This window comes from Arachis ipaensis, chromosome B06 (genome assembly GCF_000816755.2).
Source record: "Arachis ipaensis cultivar K30076 chromosome B06, Araip1.1, whole genome shotgun sequence".
NCBI classification, from domain to species: domain Eukaryota; kingdom Viridiplantae; phylum Streptophyta; class Magnoliopsida; order Fabales; family Fabaceae; genus Arachis; species Arachis ipaensis.
This window is the reverse complement of record NC_029790.2, coordinates 65,774,632-65,795,840: the sequence shown is the minus strand read 5'-3', so window position 1 is coordinate 65,795,840 and position 21,209 is coordinate 65,774,632. Positions and strand designations below refer to the sequence as shown.

Below are 21,209 nucleotides of genomic sequence, written 5' to 3'. Positions count from 1 at the left end.
TGCTAACCATCTGCCTAAGTGCTTGGAAAAACCAGCAACCACTACAAGAAAAAAGGCTTATGGCCACGCTTTTTTTTTGCCACGCTTTAAAAGCGTGGCCAAAAGTGATCAATGGCCACGCTTTTGTGAGGGTGGCGATTGAATAGAGATTCGGCCACGTTTTTTCTTGCCACGCTTTAAAAACGTGGCGAAAAGGGTCAACGGCCACGCTTTTGGAAGGGTGGCAATTGATTAGAGATATGGCCACGTTTTTTTTTCCACGCTTCAAAAACGTGGCTATAGAGTGAAACAGGATCGTTTTATAAGCGTGGCAACAGATCTTCATTATGGTTGCGGTTATGAAGCGTGCATTCGTCTCTGCTGGGCATCCCCTTTCAATCTCTCTCTCTCTCTCTCTCTTGGAATAGCTCCACAAGATCCCAGCCCCTTCAATGTAAGCTCTTCCATCGTTTTCTACCACTTCGTACTCCCCCACTCATCTAATTACTCTCCTGAATTCACTTTTCTTTATTAGCTTATTTACTTTCTGCTTCCTACAGAATCATGTGTTTCAAATACATCGAAATGAACCCTAGGCACACGTGTATTGCTCTTGTTAGTTTTGCGCCTTTGATTTCGTTTTAGCTTTCGCTAGGTTAAAAATCTGTTTCTCATTTGATGAATTCGCATAGAAAACATTTGAGCTTTCTAGGGGTTTTCACACTCGTAAAATAAAATGTTTCGCTCTGCTCTTCCTTATAAAAAGTATGAAAGATATATAACTAACTGAAATTCATTTCCCGGCACATGTAGAGGGAGGAAAAACTAGTTGATAAGATAATAATATCAGCTAAATTATGGTGCTCTTAGTATTTTTCTGTAATAATATTATTAATTAAAAAGGTTGAATAAGCTAAGCCTGCTGATGTCGATATCATTTAGTATGTTGGAAGTGATGATTGTGAAGAAGCTAGAGAGAATTGAATATTTACATTTTACATTTTAGTAAATTTCCTCACAAATCTTATTTGAATATAGAGTATCATGTTTGAATTAAACTCTAGATAATTAATTTGTTGTATCATTCTTATTCTCATAGAATTATAAAACTTAGAAATACTTGTTTAGTATGTTTAATGCGTGTTCTAAAAGTTTATTTTTATCCAAATTTTATTATGTATTGGATTATTAAATGTATAATTATTTTCTGTATTAAAAATGTGCAAATCATTGATATTATATGATGACACATTAGAGAGGATAATTTTACACTTTATTTTCGTAAAAACATGGAAACAGTTTGATACAAAGACTGCAGGGAAAGCCAGTCACGTGAAGAGGGAGGATAGTTGTCAGGTAGTTGCTAAACAAAGAACAAGTAAAAAAGGTGTGACAACAGAAGCTTAAGAAGGGAGAAAAGCCCCTGCTGAGGGGTGTGTGTGATGTGAGTAAAAGATTTTTTTGCTTCTATCTGAAATTAATTATTAAGATGATCTGTTTAAATCTTTTGTGGGGATGTATTTGTTGTAATTTTGTTTGTATTGCTTAGGATTAATGATTAATACAAGAGATTCTATTGCAAAGATATATGGAATCGTTAGATTAAGAAAACGTCAAGTAGGAAGAGAGAAAAGAGTTACAGATTTGAAGGACTTGAAAAGAAAAGGTTCCATTTTGGTATTTTGCAATGACATGCTTAAAGTAGAGGCTTTATTTGGAAATAATTGAAAGGAATACCCTATGCTTTCAAATAAATTAATGCTTTTTACTTATTTAAAATAAGCTTTATTTGATCTACTTCTATTGCCATTCAAGTCAAATGATTGTATAGAGTTAGTGTAGTTTGTGTTTTTGAACAATTTAGTGTAGTTAGTGTATTTATTGTTTGTAAATTGCAGTGGCATTGTAGCTTGTAGGCATTAATTAAAATTGAAGGGAAGGGGGTCCTAATGCATTTCCCCATCAGCAATCAGCAGCTCCCAGCTTGTAGGCATTAATTAAAATTGAAGGGAAGGGGGTCCTAATGCATTTCCCCATCAGCAATCAGCAGCTCCCAGCTTGTAGGCATTAATTAAAATTGAAGGGAAGGGGGTCCTAATGCATTTCCCCATCAGCAATCAGCAGCTCCCGACACTTGCTTCCATTTTCCCTTTTTTATTCCTTCACATTCACATCAACCCACTTTATACTTTGCATTAACTAGCAACCACTTTTTGTATAAAAGAAATATAAGTTTATTCATGTTTTTCAATTGGTGTTACCACAGTTATTTAAATTGTATTAAATTTTAAGAAAATTGAAAACAAAATTATGGGTTAGGACTTAGGAGTATAGAAGTATAAATGGCACAGCATGATGAGTGGATTTTAGTAGTACTAGAAAGAACAAATGCATTAGGCCATTTAAGGACATTCTACTCTCTTGCTATTTTTAATTAGCTGTTTGGGTTTCATTATTCATGTCCATTGGAGGGTTGTCTAAGTGAGAATTTGTCAATTTTTATCACAGATTCACAAAGCTAGTCGATTTTGCCACTGAACTGATCTGTAAAGAACTCCAAGCACTGAAACCACTACTTAGGTAACCATTTTTGTATGCTTCTGAGTTAATTTCATTTGATAAATCATTGACAATGAGTGGTCATGAGCAAAGAGCAATATATATTATAGCTACAGATATATATACATATGAATGTTTGACTTCCAATATAGACTTTGAATTTATTTTTTATTTGAATTAAAAAAAGACGAATTTCAAATATATTATCAGTTTGAAATTTATCTACATTATCATTGAATTATGTGTCAATTATAAGAATAAATATGTGTGTGCTTTCTATTTGGATTACCTTTTCATCTCATTTCAAAACCATAGCAATTATGTGAAGTATATATATATCACTATCACCATCAGATTATAAGCATAAATAAGACAAACCTAAATCATTTAAGCATCATTTAAGCAATTATGTGAAGTATATATATATCACCATCAGATTATAAGCATCAGATTACCTTTCTATTTTGCTAATCATTTAGGACAAACCTAAATCATCACTCGTTACTAAGCTGCTTTTGCTAGGCATTATAGTAATTTCATTGTGAACTTTTTGTTTAATTTACAACTTAAAATTTATATTGTTGCAGTTTTATGCGACTCATTACAGTTTTGATGTAACTATATGCAAGCCAATTATGTGATTCTAAACTGTGAATATCGATAAATGCAGCCAGGGACAACCACACTATTACTAACTTGGATGAATTGAAGCTGAAGTTGTATGTACGAATATAGGTACGGTATCTATACGCGGTACGAAGAATATGGGTATGGGATACAATAATTTTAGAAAAAAATATGTGTATAAGTAAATTTTTCAAATTTTTAAAAATAATGGTAGTGTATTTTTTCTAGACTTTTTTAAAAAATAGACTCCGACGGGGAAGACTTTTTTCTAGTCCTGGTTGCAGCATACTTCTTTTGCCTGTTTTAGGAGGTAGTGTATTTTAATTTATTTTATGGAGGGCTGGAGTCCTCTTTTAAAACAAACTAATTAGTATAGAATATTATCATTTTTTTTAGAATTGATTCCCATCTCTCCTCCCCCCAGCCCCAAAAACAAAATCATTAGTCCTTGAAATCTGTTAGAGGACAAAGCAATTACTAATATAATAATTGCAAAAAGTATTATATTTCAACTTTGTATTGAAGTTGAGGCAGTATGTTTGTTCTATATAAACTCTTGAATGTCCTGTGTTTATGCTGAAGCTAACTTGGACAGATAGCCTGAAATAGAAACATATGCATATCTGGGTCGGATAATCTTGCTCGCTGTGATTAATTAACACTGGCCTGCTTGCATGAACCACTTTACATTTAATAGATATACTGTCTTGTAGAAATAGTTCCACATCATCATTTGATAGGATAGCATTTTAATTTTCTAACAACACTAAGTCTTCATTGTTATTAGCACCACTATTTCTGAGTATATTTCCCATTTCAATACATGGTTAGTGATTCATTGTTATTTCTCAAAAACAGATTTTGGATGAATACAACCGTCTTCTAACATCTCAGTTGGAAACTCAAAGACAAGTAAGTTGACACTGATGCTCCTGAAACTCATTCTCTGGGATATTTTAATAACTATGGAAAACAGTCTTTGCTTTGGATGTACGAACTATAGACTATATTATGTCATCAAGGTTGACTGGAAACTACTTGTTCCTAACATATCATTAGAAGTATTATAATTACAGGAGTGGTTAGAATTTAGGGGTACTGAACCTGCATGCTTTGGTTTATGATAAATGCTTTAGGATTATAGCTAAAGCTAAATAATGATTCCCTCCATGTGATGATTTTTTGATGCAATAATATTGCTGATGATGTGTGGCTGAACTCGGATTCTCTTTGTGCCGTTGTTGTTGTAGTATTATGAATCTTTGCTGGCAGAGGCAAAAAGCAAAGTGGACAGTTCTGTCTCTGAAGTAGTTGAGAAAGCTGTAACTTCTTGATTGCAGGACATCCAAGATAAACCGAAAAAGTGTACAGAAGAGAGAAATGGTGTTGCTGAGGTGAGGAAGGAAGTTTGAGGGCTAAAGGAAGGAGGAACAGCAAGGGTTTAAGTTGTATTGTTCCTGTATTTTTCTTTAGCTTTTAGTTTTGGAATTTGAACTCGAGATTCATAAAAATTGTGGCAAAAGTCGTCACTAATAACTGTTTAATTTGTCTTGTAATAAAAATTGTATATTATATTTATAGGTTTGGTAATAAAAAAAGACTGAAAATTTATATTGTGTAGCGATGTAGATCAAGGAAAAGAAATTTTTTTTTTTAATTTGAGAAGACTTTCGCCACGCTTTTAAAGCGTGGCTGTATCTCTCCCTATGGCCACGCTTTTAAAGCGTGGCCGTATCTCTCCCTATCGCCACGCTTTAAAAGCGTGGCCGTATCTCTCTCTATCGCCACGCTCATACAGCCACCCTTTTAAAAGTGGCAATTTGTAAAAAAACGTGGCAAACAAAAAGCGTGGCGATAGGTTGAAAAAAGCGTGGCGATAGAGCAACCGCCACCCTTTCATAGGTCACCCTTTTAAAAGCGTGGCGGTAGATAAAAAAGCGTGGCGAAAAGCTATCGCCACGTTTTTTTCAGCTTTTTGCCACGCTTTAAAAGCGTGGCAATAGACGTGTTTTCTTGTAGTGAACTTCCAATAATTATGCAGAAAAGACACACAGCCTCTTAAAAGAAACATCACCAAGGGAAATGCAAAAGTAAAGGATGATGATGATAGCTGCAAGACACTCCTGAGAGGTTGTATTGTCACAAAATTCACTCTGCTATGAACTATTCTGAATGAGGAGCTGCTGTTTACCTTGATGTTTAGTTCAAATAGTGTAATTTTGATGTCTGCACTAGTTTAAATGCTTGTTATCACTCATCTGCATTAAATTCTGTCTTGTTTCCCCTTTTGCATCAATAAGAGAAAATGTTTGAAATAGAAAGTGATTGTCCAATGTAGTAGGAATTAGAATAAAGACTTGTGGTAGTAATTTCTTGATTAGATGATAAGCTCAATAATAAAAGCTACAGAATAGAATATCTCTTGTAGTGTGAACTTAGTTGCTGGTATAAAACCTTTTATTAATGAACATCCTTGGAAAATGAAGCAAAGTAAGAAAGGAAAAAGAAAAGAAAAGCCAAGGATTGGCAACATGAAAGAAAGAAACAAATAATAAGGCTAGACACCAATAGCTTAGACCTTAGGACATATGCATGTGATGCTTCTTGTACTAGGATATGTGATGAGCGGATAATTTATACGCTTTTTGGCATTGTTTTTACATAGTTTTTAGTATGATTTGATTAGTTTTTATATTTTTATTAGTTTTTAAATAAAAATCACATTTCTGAACTTTAGTATGAGTTTGTGTGTTTTTCTGTGATTTCAGGTATTTTCTGGCTGAAATTGAGGGACTTGAGCAAAAATCAGATTCAGAGGCTGAAGAAGGACTACAGATGCTGTTGGATTCTGACCTCCCTGCACTCAAAGTGGATTTTCTGGAGCTACAAGAGTCCAAATGGCGTGCTCTCAATTGCTTTGGAAAGTAGACATCCAGGGTTTTCCAGCAATATATAATAGTTCATACTTTGCCCAAGTTTAGATGACGAAAACTGGCGTTCAACGCCAGCTTTCTGCCCTATTCTGGTGTTAAACGCCAGAAACAAGTTGCAAAGCAGAGTTAAACGCCAGAAACAAGTTACAAACTGGCGTTTAACTCCAAGGAAGACCTCTACACGTGAAAGCTTCAATGCTCAGCCCAAGCACACACCAAGTGGGCCCGGAAGTGGATTTCTGCATCATTTACCTATCTCTGTAAGCCCTAGTAACTAGTTTAGTATAAATAGGACTTTTCACTATTGTATTTACATCTTTGGACCATCTTTGGATCATTTTTAGATCTTTGGAACATTTTTCTTTAGACGCTTAGGGGGCTGGCCATTCGGTTATGCCTGGACCTTGTTCTTATGTACTTTCAACGGTAGAGTTTCTACACACCATAGATTAAGGTGTGGAGCTCTGCTGTTCCTCATGAATTAATGCAAAGTACTATTATTTTTCTATTCAACTCAAGCCTATTTCCTCTCTAAGATATTCATTCGCACAAAAGAACATGATGAATGTGATGATTATGTGATGCTCATCACCATTCTCACTTATGAACGCGTGCCTGACAAACACTTCCGTTCTACATGAAATCAAGCTTGAATGCATATCTCTTAGCCTCCTGATTTACGATCAGAGTCTTCGTGGTATAGGCTAGAATTATTGGTATCCATTCTTGAGATCCGAAAAGTCTAAACGTTGTCTGTGGTATTCCGAGTAGGATCTGGGAAGGGATGGCTGTGACAAGCTTCAAACTCGCGAGTGCTGGGCGTAGTGACAGACGCAAAAGGATTACTGAATCCTATTCCAACAGGATCGAGAATCGACAGATGATTAGCCGTGCGGTGACAGTGCATTTTGGACCATTTTCACTGAGAGGACGGGATGTAGCCATTGACAACGGTGATGCCCAACATACAGCTTGCCATGGAAAGGAGTATGAGTGATTGGATGAAAGCAGTAGGAAAGCAGAGGTTCAGAAGGAATATAAGCATCTCCATACGCTTATCTGAAATTCTCACCAATGAATTACCTAAGTATTTCTATCCTATTTTATATTTTAATTATATTTTAATTATAAAATCTCCATAACCAATTGAATCTTCCTGACTGAGATTTACAAGGTGACCATAGCTTGCTTCAAGCCGACAATCTCTGTGGGATCGACCCTTACTCACGTAAGGTTTATTACTTGGACGACCCAGTGCACTTGCTAGTTAGTTGTGCGAAGTTGTGACAAAGAACTAAGATTATGAATATGCGTATAAATTTTTCAGCGCCGTTACCAAGGAATGAACGATCATGATTTCGTGCACCAAGTTTTTGGCGCCGTTGCCGGGGATTGTTCGAGTTTGGGCAACTGACGGTTCATCTTGTTGCTCAGATTAGGTAATTTTATTTTATTTTTAAGCTTTTTTATTTCTTATTTTCGAAAATAATATAAAAGAAATTTTTTCTTTTTTGTTTTTCCCAAAATAATTTTCAGAAAAAACCAAAAAATTCTTATAAAATAAAAAAAACCAAAAATTTTATGTTTCTTGTTTGAGTCTAGTGTCAATTTGTAAGTTTGGTGTCAATTGCATCTTTTTAATTTTCCTTAAAATTTTCGAAAATAATTTTCATGTTTTGAGTCTTTTTATTGTTTTTCCCTTTCTTCATTAAAAATTCAAAAATAAAAAAAATATCTTTCCCTTATTCTCTCATAAATTTTCGAAAATTTGGTTTGATTTAGTCAAAAAGTTTTTAAATTTAATTGTTTCTTATGAGTCAAATCAAATTTTCATTTTAAAAATTACATCTTTTTTAAATCTTTTTCAAAAAACAAATCTTTTTCATTTTTCTTTTATGATTTTTGAAAATTTCAAAATGGTTTTCAAAATCTTTTTCTTATTTTTACTTCATATTTTCGAATTTATTACTAACATTTAATATTTTGATTCAAAAATTTCAAGTTATTACTTGCCTATTAAGAAAGGTTCAATCTTTAAATTTTAAAATCATATCTTTTTGTTTCTTGTTAGTCAAGTAATCAACTTTAATTTTCAAAATCAAATCTTTTTAAATTTCTTTTTCAAATCTTTTTCAAAATAAATTTCAATCATATCTTTTTCAAAATCAATTTCAAAATCTTTTCTAACATCTTATCTAACTTCTTATCTTTTCAAAATTGATTTTCAAATCTTTTTGTCAATTAATCTTATCTTGTTTGATTCTTATCTTTTTCAAAACCACCTAACTAATTCTCTCTCTCTAATTTTCGAAAATCACTAACTTCTTTTTCAAAATTCCTTTTTAATTAACTAATTGATTTTAATTTTAATTTAATTTTATTTCTCTTCTTAAATTTCGAATTTTAACTTTAATTTTAAATTAAAAACAAAAATATTTTTATTTTATTTTATTTTCCAATTCTAACTAATAATTAAAATAAAAACAAAAATATTTTCCTTTTATTCTTTTTAAAATTCAAATTTTTCTCTTCTCCTTCTTCTATTCTTCTCTTCTTATACTCACATAAGGAATCTCTATACTGTGACATAGAGGATTTCATATTTTCTTTTCTGTTCTCTTCTTTTTCATATGAGCAGGAACAAGGATAAGAACATTCTTGTTGAAGTTGATCCTGAACCTGAAAGGACTCTGAAGAGGAAGCTAAGGCACAACTCTCTGGAGAAAATCTGATAGAAATTTTGGAAAAAGAAGGAGACATGGCCGAACCCAATAACAATGTAAGGAAGATGCTTGGTGACTTCACTGCACCAAATTCCAACTTACATGGAAGAAGCATCTTAATCCCTGCCATTGGAGCAAACAATTTTGAGCTAAAGCCTCAATTAGTTTCTCTGATGCAACCGAATTGCAAGTTTCATGGACTTCCATCAAAAGATCCTTTTCAGTTCTTAACTGAATTCTTGCAAATCTGTGAGACTGTTAAGACCAATGGGGTTGATCCCGAGGTCTACAGGCTTATGCTTTTCCCATTTGCTGTAAGAGACAGAGCTAGAATATGGTTGGACTCTCAACCTAAAGATAGCTTGAACTCTTGGGATAAGCTGGTCACGACTTTCTTAGCCAAGTTCTTTCCTCCTCAAAAGCTTAGCAAGCTTAGAGTGGATGTTCAAACCTTCAAACAGAAAGAAGGTGAATCCCTCTATGAAGCTTGGGAGAGATATAAGCAACTAACCAAAAAATGTCCTTCTGACATGCTTTCAGAATGGACCATCCTGGATATATTCTATGATGGTCTATCTGAATTATCAAAGATGTCATTGGACCATTCTGCAAGTGGATCCATTCACCTAAAGAAAATGCCTGCAGAAGCTCAGGAACTCATTGACATGGTTGCAAATAACTAGTTCATGTACACTTCTGAAAGGAATCATGTGAGTAATGGGACGCCTCAGAGGAAGGGAGTTCTTGAAATTGATACTGAATTCCATATTAGCTCAGAATAAAATATTGACTCAGCAAGTCAATATGATTTCTCAGAGTCTGAATGGATTGCAAGCTGCATCCAACAGTATGGAAACACCTATAATCCTGAGAACCCTGCAATAGCAGAGGTGAATTACATGGGGGAACCCTATGGAAACACCTATAATCCCACATGTAGAAATCATCCAAATTTCTCATGGAAGGATCAACAAAAGCCTCAACAAGGCTTTAATAATGGTGGAAGAAACAGGTTTAGCAATAGCAAGCCTTTTCCATTATCCACTCAGCAACAGACAGAGAATTATGAGCAGAATCCATCTAGCTTAGCAAATATAGTCTCTGATCTATCTAAGGCCACTCTAAGTTTCATGAATGAAACAAGGTCCTCCATCAGAAATTTGGAGGCACAAGTGGGCCAGCTGAGTAAAAGAATCACTGAAACTTCTCCTAGTACTCTCCCAAGCAATACAGAAGAGAATCCAAAAAGAGAGTGCAAGGCTATAACCTTACTTGGTGTGGCCGAACCCAGAGAGGAGGAGGAGGACGTGAATCCCAATGAGGAGGACCTCATGGGACGTCCTCTGAACATTAAGGGATTCCTCAATGAGGACCTGAAGGAATCTGAGGCTCATACAAAGACCATAGAGATTCCATTCAACTTGCTTCTGCCCTTTATAAGCTCTGATGAGTATTCTTCCTCTGAAGAGGATGAAGACATTACTGAAGAGCAAGTTGCTAAGTACCTTGGTGCAATCATGAAGTTGAATGCCAAATTATTTGGTAATGAGACTTGGGAAGATAAACCTCCCTTGCTTACCAATGAACTAAATGCATTGGATAGGCAGAAATTACCTCGAAAGAAATAGGATCCTGGTAAATTCCTAATCCCCTGTTACATAGGCACCATCACCTTTGAGAAGGCTCTGTGTGACCTGGGGTTAGGCATTAACCTTATGCCACTCTTTGTAATGGAGAAACTTGGGATCTCTGAGGTGCAAGCTGCCAGAATATCATTAGAGATGGCAGACAACTCAAGAAAATAGGCTTATGGACTAGTAGAGGACGTGTTAGTAAAGGTTGAAGGCCTTTACATCCCTGTTGATTTCATAATCCTAGACACTGGGAAGGATGAGGATGAATCCATCATCCTTGGAAGACCCTTCCTAGCCACAGCAAGAGCTGTGATTGATGTGGACAGAGGAGAGTTGGTCCTTCAACTGAATGAGGACTACATTGTATTTAAGACTCAAGGATCTCCTTCTGTAACCATGGAGAGGAAGCATAAAAAGCTCCTCTCATTGCAGAGTCAACCAAAGCCCCCACAGTCAAACTCTAAGTTTGGTGTTGGGAGGCCACAACCAAACTCTAAGTTTGGTGTTGAACCCCCACATTCAAACTCTAAGTTTGGTGTTGGGAGGTCCCAACAATGCTCTGAACATCTGTGAGGCTCCATGAGAGCTCACTGTCAAGCTATTGACTTTAAAGAAGCGCTTGTTGGGAGGCAACCCAATGTTATTTAATTATATCTATTTATTTTTCATTGCTATTTTATGTTTTCTTTAGGTGGATGATCATGTGAAGTCACAAAAATAACTGAAAAATAAAAAACAGAATGAAAAACAGCATTAAAAATAGCACACCTTGGAGGAAGAGCATTCTGGCATTTAAACGCCAGAAACAAGCATCTGTCTGGCGTTTAATGCCAGAAACAAGCACCAAGCTAGCGTTTAACGCCAGAAACAAGCATCAACCTGGTGTTAAATGCCATAAATAGGCTACATTTAGGCATTTAACGCCAGAAACAGGCAGCAGTCTGGCGTTAAATGCCAGTATTACATACAGAGGGTATTTTGCACATCTAAATGGTGCAGAGATGAGAAATTCTTGACACCTCAGGATCTGTGGACCCCACAGGATCCCCACCTACCCCACCTCTCTCTCTCTCTCCCCCTCCATCTCCTCTATTTTCTTCTTCTTCCCCTTCTTTATTTCTTCTTTTGCTCGAGGACGAGCAAACCTTTTAAGTTTGGTGTGGTAAAAGCATTGCTTTTTGTTTTTCTATAACCATTTATGGCATCTAAGGCCGGAGAAACCTCTAGAAAGAGGAAAGGGAAGACAAAAGCTTCCACCTCCGAGTCATGGGAGATGGAGAGATTCATCTCAAGGGTCCATAGCTCAGTAATAGAGCATTTGACTGCACAACAAGAGAGCCCACTTATGGACCTCAACAAGAGCATGAGGAATTCCCTCACTAAGAAATCCCTGAGATACCTCAAGGGATACATTTTCCTCCACACAACTATTGGGAGCAACTAAGGATAGGAGCACCAAAATCACTAGGGATGAAGCGACAAAGGCAAGGAAGAGACATAGAGGAGCTCAAAAGCACCATTGGTTCTTCAAGAAGAGGAAGACGCCACTGAATAACTGAAGATTGATGGTTTAGAAGTTATAGTAAACTCTCGTTGCAAGTATAGTTACTAAACCAAGCAATCAACGTTTTGGTTGTCACAAGTAACAAACCCCTAAATAAATTGATAACCGAAGTATTTAAACCTCGGGTCGTCTTCTCAAGGAATTGCAGGGAGGTGTTCTTATTATTGGTTATGAGTTTGTAAATTGGGGGTTTTTAATGTATAAGATAAAAAGCAAGAATAGTAAATGGCAAGAAAGTAAATTGTATTAAATTAAATAGATAATAAAACTCTTGGCAAGGTATGAAAACTAGAAGTCCTATCCTGGTTATCCTTATCAATTGTAATGAGAATTGGATTTTTCTCCCACTTTGTTAAGTGGATGAATTAATTCTGATTCCTTAAGTCCTAGTCTTTCCTTGGGAAAAGTTAGAGTTAGTGGAACTCAAATTAATTCTTGAAGAATTCCAATTTTCAATTAACAATGAGTTTGATAACTCAAGAGTCTCCAATGACTCAACCAAAGCCAAAAGGGAAAAATCTAAATTATTTATATAATAAATAAAAGAAAGCAATCATAATTCTGAAATACCTCAATTAGCACTAATAAAGATATCAAATGTAACATGGAAGAGTTCATAAATTAAATTAGAAAAATAAATAAAAGGAACATTGAACCTTTGATGAAGAAGAAATAATCCTAAATCCTAAAACTAAATCCTAAGAGAGAGGAGAGAACCTCTCTCTCTAAAAACTACATCTACTCCTAAAATTGTGAATGTGAAAGCTTGTTCATGTATGGATGCATTCCCCCACTTTATAGCCTCTAATCTGTGTTTTCTGGGCCGCAAACTGGGTCAAAAAGAGCCCAGAAATCGCTGGAGAAGAAATCTGCCACGCTGGTTTTTTGCCACTGCGACGTGTCCGCGTGGATCACGCGACCATGTCACTTAGCGTCAGGGTAACTATGGGATATTATATATCAAATCGAAGCCCCGGACGTTAGCTTTCAAACGCAACTAGAACCGCGTCATTTGGACCTATGTAGCTAAAGTTATAGCAGTTTGAGTGCGAAGAGGTCAAGCTGGACAGCTCAGCAATTTCTCCAATTTCTTGTATTCCTTCCACTTTTGCATGCTACCTTTCCATCCTCTGAGCCATTCTTGCCCTATAATATCTGAAATCACTTAACACACATATCAAGGTATCTAATGGTAATAAGAGAGGTTAAACATAGGGAACTTAAGGCCAAAGAAGCATGTTTTCAATCAAAGCACATAATTAGGAAGGCAAATGTAAAACCATGCAAATAGTATGAATAAGTGGGTAAAGAGTTGATAAAAACCACTCAATTGAGCACAAGATAAACCATAAAATAGTGGTTTATCAACCTCCCCACACTTAAACATTAGCATGTCCTCATGCTAAGCTTAAGAGAAGCTATAAAGAATGAAGAGGAGTGGTAGAATGTATGAAATACAACCTATCTATATGAATATAATTACATGCAAAATGTTTCTACCTACTTGGTTAAAAGTAAATCAAATTCTCCAAGAATATACATAAATCAGATTTCACTAATTCAAATTATACAATAAAAGACAAGTAAACTTGTAAGAAGACAGCTCATGAAAGCAGGGAACATAGAATCAAGCATTGAACCCTTACTGGTAGTGTATATCACTCTAATCTCTCAAGTGTCTAGGGTTTAATCACTCTACTACTCTTCTCTAGTCATGCTTTCTAAAACTTTGTTCTTCATCTAACCAATCAACAATATTTAATGTATCAATGCAAACATCATGAGGTCTTTTCAAGGTTGTAATGGGGCTAAGGTAAGGGTAAGGGTATATATATGGCTAAGTGAGCTTTATAAAGTGAATCCTTGATTAGTCTAAGATCTCACCTAACATATACATACTTTATATAATTTTAAAATGCTTTATCTAGCTACCCAAATTTTTTCCACTTTTATATTACATGCTCATGTATCAAACTTATTTTTTTTTTAATTTTGTCCCATGTGCATTGATTCTTTTTATTTTGCATTTGGGGTAATATTATTTTTCTTCTCTCTTTTTTTTTGTATCCCCTTATTTAATTACTTGATTTTTTTTTAAAGCACATGGTAATTTAATTATTTTGATTTCACATGAGCATGCTTTCCAAATTTTCAAATTACTTATTCAATTTAATTCCCTACTTTTTCATATCATCCCATGTTCCCATGAAATTCCCCACACTTAAATTATTCACAATATCTATCTTAAGCTAACCAAGGATTTAACTTGGGATTTTTATTTTGTTTTTCTGCTTAAGGCTAGTAATGTGGTTATGAAATAGAAGGGGATTAAAAAGTTCAAAGTGGCTAACAAGGGTGATGTAAAAGGTAGGCTTATTTGGGAAAAGTGAGCTAATAACAAATAATGGCCTCAATCATATGCAAGAATATAAATACACTAAATAATGGACATATAGAATGGAACAAAGTAAAGATTGCAATTATAGAGAAGAAAACACACAAGAATAAAAATTTATGGTTAAATAATGTAACCATATAAACAAGCTCAAAATCTCACAGGTTGTGTGTTCTTTGGCTCAAAAATCATGTTCCAAATACAACTTCAAACAAATTTAACACAAAAATTTTTCAATTTAAATTAGTGAAAATTTTCAAAAATAGGGTCTTAAAAAGAAATTTTTTACTTTAACCAAGTAGTAACTAAATGCACAAAATCAAATAAATATGCAATCAAACATGCAAATGCAACAACTAACAAGGAAAATAAACCATTGGTGTTGAGATAGAAGAGTAACTAACCCATGGAGATCGGTATCGACCTCCCCACACTTAAAGATTGCACCGTCCTCGGTGCATGCTGAGATGTGCAGGTGGACGGGTTGTTCCAACTGACGCTTTCCTTCAAGGATTGTGCAGATGGACTTGTTTGTCTCCCCTTTTAGAAGTTTCTCCCTTTTTCCATCTTCGGTGGCCAGCCTGAAAGAAGAGAAAAAGAAGAATAGTAATACCCAGAAGTAAAGATAAGAAAATAAATGAAGTATGGGTGGGTTAATGCCAAATGATAAGGGTCTCAATTACATAAAAGCTTCAACATGTACGTGAGAAAACAATAGAAGCCATGGCATACCAATGGTGCAAAATTTGCAACAATGGGGAAGAGAGTGGGGGACGAGAGATAATATAAATTCATGTCAATGTAAAAGTAATACAAATATAAAAGATTGGCATTGATTTAAATAATATTACTCAATCAGAATTAAACAAGTCACTAAGCACCAAGAAAATACCAGAAAAGATGTAACAATTGAATAAGAATATTTGAACAACAATGGTAAAATAATAAATTTAGAAAAATAAAAATATGTAATGAATAAAAGTATGCAAATAAATAAAATAAAATGAAAATGAAAAAGGATGAGAAGTTAAAAAGATGAAGAAAAAGAAAGTAAGAAAAGAGAGAGAAAGAAGAAAAGATAGAAGAAATTAGGATTTAGGTAGGAAAAAGATAAGATATTTTTGGCAGAGTTAGATGAGCTGTGCGGCGCGAGCGACGCGGACGCGTGGGGTACGCGTTCGCGTGAGCAGCGCTTAAACTATTCGACGCGGTCGCGTTGGTCATGCGGACGCGTGACATGATCCGTGCGAGTGGCGTGAGGGCAGCCGCGCTCTCCCACAACTCTCTGTTCGAAACTCTTTTGGCCAAAATATTGGGTGACGCGGTCGCGTGGTCGACGTGATTGCATGAATGGCCTTATTTCCAATATGATGCGGACGCGTGGGGCACGCGTTCGCGTAGGAGGGCTTGGGCTTCCAGCACGAGTCCAGCCCAATTTAAGCTCAACTTTTGGCCATACACCCTTTTTACGTCGATTTACAGGGCCACGCGGTCGCGTGGGTGACGCGGACGCGTAGGGAAGCTATTTTTCAATTAACGCGATCGCGTCGGTGACGCGGTCGCATGGGTCAAATTATGCTAAAGGCGCGCCTCCAGCCACGCTCTCGCATGACTCTCTGTTCAATTCTTTTCTTCCCAACGCACTAGTGACGCGGACGCGTCAGCGACGCTGCCGCGTCGCGTGCGTGCTTTTTTTTTTTAATCTGAAAAAAATGCAGAATGCAGTGTTAATATGAATGTGATGCAAAACTCCAGGTTCAATATAATAAAATAAAATAAAACTCGAAAACAAATAAAACTAAATAAAAATGAAAAAGGAACGATCATACCATGGTGGGTTGTCTCCCACCTAGCACTTTTAGTTAAAGTCCTTAAGTTGGACATTTGGTGAGCTCCCAGTTATGGTGGCTTATGCTTGTATTCATCCAGGAATCCCCACCAGTGTTTGTACTTCCAGTAACCTCTGGGGTCCCAAACTAGGTATGTAAAGCCCTTAAGAAGCTTCAAACTGATTCTTAGGCTCCCGGGGTGACAAATGTCAGAGCAGATTCCAGGATCCCAAACCTTGCTTTTACACCCATTTTTGTTGGTATTTGTATTTTTCCAGCCAGGTGATAAGTAATTTGAATTCTCACTGCAGCTACCAAACAGCTTCCTAGACCCATTCAATTGAGCTCTACACCAACCCTTGCATTTAAACTTTGAGCTTCCAACCATAATGAACCTTGCAGGACAATTCTTACCACTGACCATCTTCCTCTTACTCTTTATGCCACAAATAGCTCTAAGTTGACCATCCATCTCCAGTAGCCCATATTCAAGTGGAATTAGAAAACTAAGGGATATGAATTTTACCCACTTGAATGTTGTGAAGGATGATGGCAACTTAGGGGGAGGAGTCTCCAATAACTTTGGCAAGGTGATTTCAAGCTCCACTCCCTTGTGCTCTTTGACAACTTCCACCTCTTTGCAAGTTTCTTCAATATCAACCTCTTCCTCTTGGTAGCTTTCTTCCAATTCAATCTCTTTTTCATTGCTCACCAAGGGCATGGGAGGCTGTGCTTCTTCTTCTTTAGTCTCTATCTCTTGATCGGCCTTTTCCAAGTCCTTAACCATGACATGCCTTGGAGGTTGTACACCCTCCTCAACATCAAATGCAACCATCTTGGAAGGAGTCTCTATGTCTTGACTTTCCCATGGAGGTTCAGCATCTCTTAAGTCTGTAACCACTTCTTCCTTTTTAATAATTGATGCTTTGTCTCTATCTCGATGATTTTCTTTCCATGACAACTCCTTTCAACTATTCTTTCATCTTTAAGGGTCTCTCCTACCTTTACCCGTAGGGCCTCCTCTAGCTCTTTATGAAGTATGGATTCGCGAAGATGATTCCTTCTTTCCTGTTCCATATTAATAGCATAATTGGGATCATCTTGCTCTTGGATTGATGGATGTGGGTGCTCTTCCATGGAGGGTGGTGATGGGATGAAAAGATCATTATGTGGTTGAAAAGGAAGTGCACTAGAGCTTGAGGGTTGAATATTGGAGGTAGAGGGTTAGTTCATGCGGGATATAAGATTTTGGAGTGTAGAGGTGAGACCAATGATTTTAGAGATGAGTGTATTGTTATCCAATGGAGGTTGGGGTGGATCTATGTATGGCTCATTCGGTTCATAGGGTGGTTGGTATGGTGGATGTGGGTTAAGGTCATATGGAGGTAAATGGTGTAAAGGGGCTTGTGAGTTTGGTGGTTCAAAGGTATGTTGGAGAGGTGGTTCATAAGCACAGGGTGGGGTTTGGTTGTAATTACAAGGGGGTCCACCATATCTATCAGCTTGGTATGCATTGTAGAGTGGTCCTTGCCCATGATATCTTGGAGGGTGTTGTTCCATCCATCTTTGATTGCTTAGACCTTGATGCATATTCCTATTATAGCTTCCACTCCTTTCAACAGATTTAGAACCAAACTCAAAGCGAGAGGGGTGAGAATTCATGGTAGCTAATAAAAATTAAAAACGAAAATAAAAACAAATTTAAATTAAAAGCTTACTAAAATTAAAATTTTTGAATTTGAAAAATTAAATTTTGAATTTTGAGTTTTTAAATTTTGAAATTTGAAAATTTTTAAAGTTGAATTTTTAAAATTTTGAAATTTGAATTTTGAAAAAGTCAACAGTATAAGATAAAAATTTGAAAAAGATTTAAATTTTGAAAAGGTTTGATTTTTAAAATCTTAAATCTAAAATTTTAAATTTGGATTTTGAATTTTGGAATTTAAATATTGAAAATTGAAATTTGATTTTTGAAATAAGATAAGATAAGATTTTGAAAAAGATATGATTTTTGAAAAAGATTTGAATTTTGAAATTTAAATTTTGAAATTTTAAATTTTGAAATTTGAGATTTGAATTTTAAATTTTTAAATTTGAATTTTGAAAATTAAAATTTGAAATTTAAAATTTGAGTTTTAAATTTTGAATTTTTTGAATTTAATGAGGAAAGAGAAACACAATAAAATGACACCAAACTTAAAATTTTTAGATCAAAACGAAGAAAACAACTAAGAACAACTTGAAGGTCAAGATGAACACGAAGAACAAATGTTTTGAAAATTTATTTTTAATTACTAAATAAAAACCAATAACCTCTTAATTTATGAAAAAGCAAAAATAAAAACAAAAATAAAAACAAATAAACAAGCAAAAAGTAAAAATATTTACAATAACCAATAATAAGGCACACGTTTGCAATTCCCCGGCAACGGCGCCATTTTGAAGAACTGAATATTGATGGTTTAGAAGTTATAGTAAACTCTCGTTGCAAGTATAGTTACTAAACCAAGCAATCAACCTTTCTTACAAATGTTTTGGTTGTCACAAGTAACAAACCCCTAAATAAATTGATAACCGAAGTATTTAAACCTCGGGTCGTCTTCTTAAGGAATTGCAGGGAGGTGTTCTTATTATTGGTTATGAGTTTGTAAATTGGGGGTTTTTAATGTATAAGATAAAAAGCGAGAATAGTAAATGGCAAGAAAGTAAATTGTATTAAATTAAATAGATAATAAAACTCTTGGAAAGGTATGAAAACTGGAAATCCTATCCTGGTTATCCTTATCAATTGTAATGAGAATTGGATTTTTCTCCCACTTTGTTAACCTCTAATTATAAAGGTAAGTTAAGTGGATGAATTAATTCTGATTCCTCAAGTCCTAGTCTTTCCTTGGGAAAAGTTAGAGTTAGTGAAACTCGAATTAATTCTCGAAGAATTCCAATTTTCAATTAACAATGAGTTTGATAACTCAAGAGTCTCCAATAACTCAACCAAAGCCAAAAGGGAAAAATCCAAATTATTTATATAATAAATAAAAGAAAGCAATCATAATTCTGAAATACCTCAATTAGCACTAATAAAGATATCAAATGTAACATGGAAGAGTTCATAAATAAAATTAGAAAAATAAATAAAAGGAACATTGAACCTGTGATGAAGAAGAAATAATCCTAAATCCTAAAACTAAATCCTAAGAGAGAGGAGAGAACTTCTCCCACTTTATAGCCTCTAATCTGTGTTTTCTGGGCCGCAAACTGGGTCGAAAACAGCCCAGAAATCGCTGGAGAAGAAATCTGCCACGCTGGTTTTTCGCCACTGCGACGCGTTCGCGTGGATCACGCGACCGCGTCGCCTAGGATCAGAGCAAGTATGGCATATTATATATCAAATCGAAGCCCCGGACGTTAGCTTTCCACCGCAACTGAAACCGCGTCATTTGGACCCTTGTAGCTATAGTTATAGTCGTTTGAGTGCGAAGAGGTCAAGCTGGACAGCTTAGCAATTTCTCCAACTTCTTGTATTCCTTCCACTTTTGCATGCTTCCTTTCCATCCTCTGAGCCATTCTTACCCTGTAATCTCTGAAATCACTTAACACACATATCAAGGCATCTAATGGTAATAAGAGAGGTCTAAACATAGGGAACTTAAGGCCAAAGAAGCATGTTTTCAATCACAGCGCATAATTAGGAAGGCAAATGTAAAACCATGCAAATAGTATGAATAAGTGGGTAAAGAGTTGATAAAAACCACTCAATTGAGCACAAGATAAACCATAAAATAGTGGTTTATCAGCCACCCTCACTAAGGTGGACCCGTTCCTTAATCTCCTTGTTCTTATTTTCCTGTTTTTCAATTTTTGAGCCTTATGTTTTATTTATGTTTGTGTCTTTACTATATAATCATTAGTATTTAAGTGTCTATGTCTTAAAGCTATAAATGTCCTATGAATTCATCACCTCTCTTAAATGAAAAATGCTTTAATTACAAAAGAACAAGTACATGATTTCGAATTCATCCTTGAAATTAGTTTAATTATTTTGATGTGGTGACAATACCTTTTGTTTTCTGAATGAATGCTTGAACAGTGCATATGTCTTTTGAATTTGTTGTTTATGAATGTTAAAATTGTTCGCTCTTGAAAGAATGATGAAAAAGGAGAAATATTATTTGATAATCTGAAAAATCATAAAATTGATTCTTGAAGCAAGAAAAAGCAGTGAATAGACAAGGCTTGCAAAAAAAAAGAGAAAAAAAATTATGGCAAAAATAAAAGAAAAAAAGAAAGAAAAAGAAAAAAGCAAGCAGAAAAAGCCAAAAGCTCTTTAAACCAAAAGGCAAGAGCAAAAAGCCAATAGCCCTTAAAACCAAAAGGCAAGGGTAAAAAGGATCTAAGGCTTTGAGCATCAGTGAATAGGAGGGACTAAAGGAATAAAATCCTGGCCTAAGCAGCTAAACCAAGCTGTCCCTAACCATGTGCTTGTGGCGTGAAGGTGTCAAGTGAAAACTTGAGACTGAGCGATTAAAGTCGAGGTCCAAAGTAAAAACAGAGTGTGCTTAAGAACCCTGGACACCTCTAATTGGGGACTTTAGCAAAGCTGAGTCACAATCTAAAAAGGTTCACCCAATTATGTGTTTGTGGCATTTATGTATCCGGTGGTAATACTGGAAAACAAAGTGCTTAGGGCCATGGCCAAGACTCACAAAGTAGCTGTGTTCAAGAATCAACATACTAAACTAGGAGAATCAATAACACTATCTGAATTTTGAGTTCCTATAGATGCCAATCATTCTGAACCTCAAAGGATAAAGTGAGATGCCAAAACTGTTCAGAGGCAAAAAGCTACTAGTCCCGCTCATCTAATTGGAGCTAAGTTTCATTGATATTTGAAATTTATAGTATATTCTCTTCTTTTTATCCTATTTGATATTCAGTTCCTTGGGGACAAGCAACAATTTAAGTTTGG

General features: G+C 35.5%; 1 long non-coding RNA gene across 3 annotated transcripts; it reads left to right on the top strand.

Moving 5' to 3' along the window:
* On the top strand, positions 226-4,505 carry LOC107648219. Of its 3 annotated transcripts, none has more exons than XR_002348830.1 (6): positions 226-433; positions 1,279-1,423; positions 2,488-2,559; positions 3,209-3,273; positions 4,024-4,077; positions 4,416-4,505. It is a non-coding gene; the product is annotated as an uncharacterized LOC107648219 (long non-coding RNA). The 3 variants fall into 3 exon arrangements; XR_002348829.1 differs by having other exon boundaries at positions 341-433; positions 1,298-1,423; XR_002348831.1 differs by lacking the exons at positions 226-433; positions 1,279-1,423; positions 2,488-2,559; positions 3,209-3,273 and adding an exon at positions 3,688-3,698.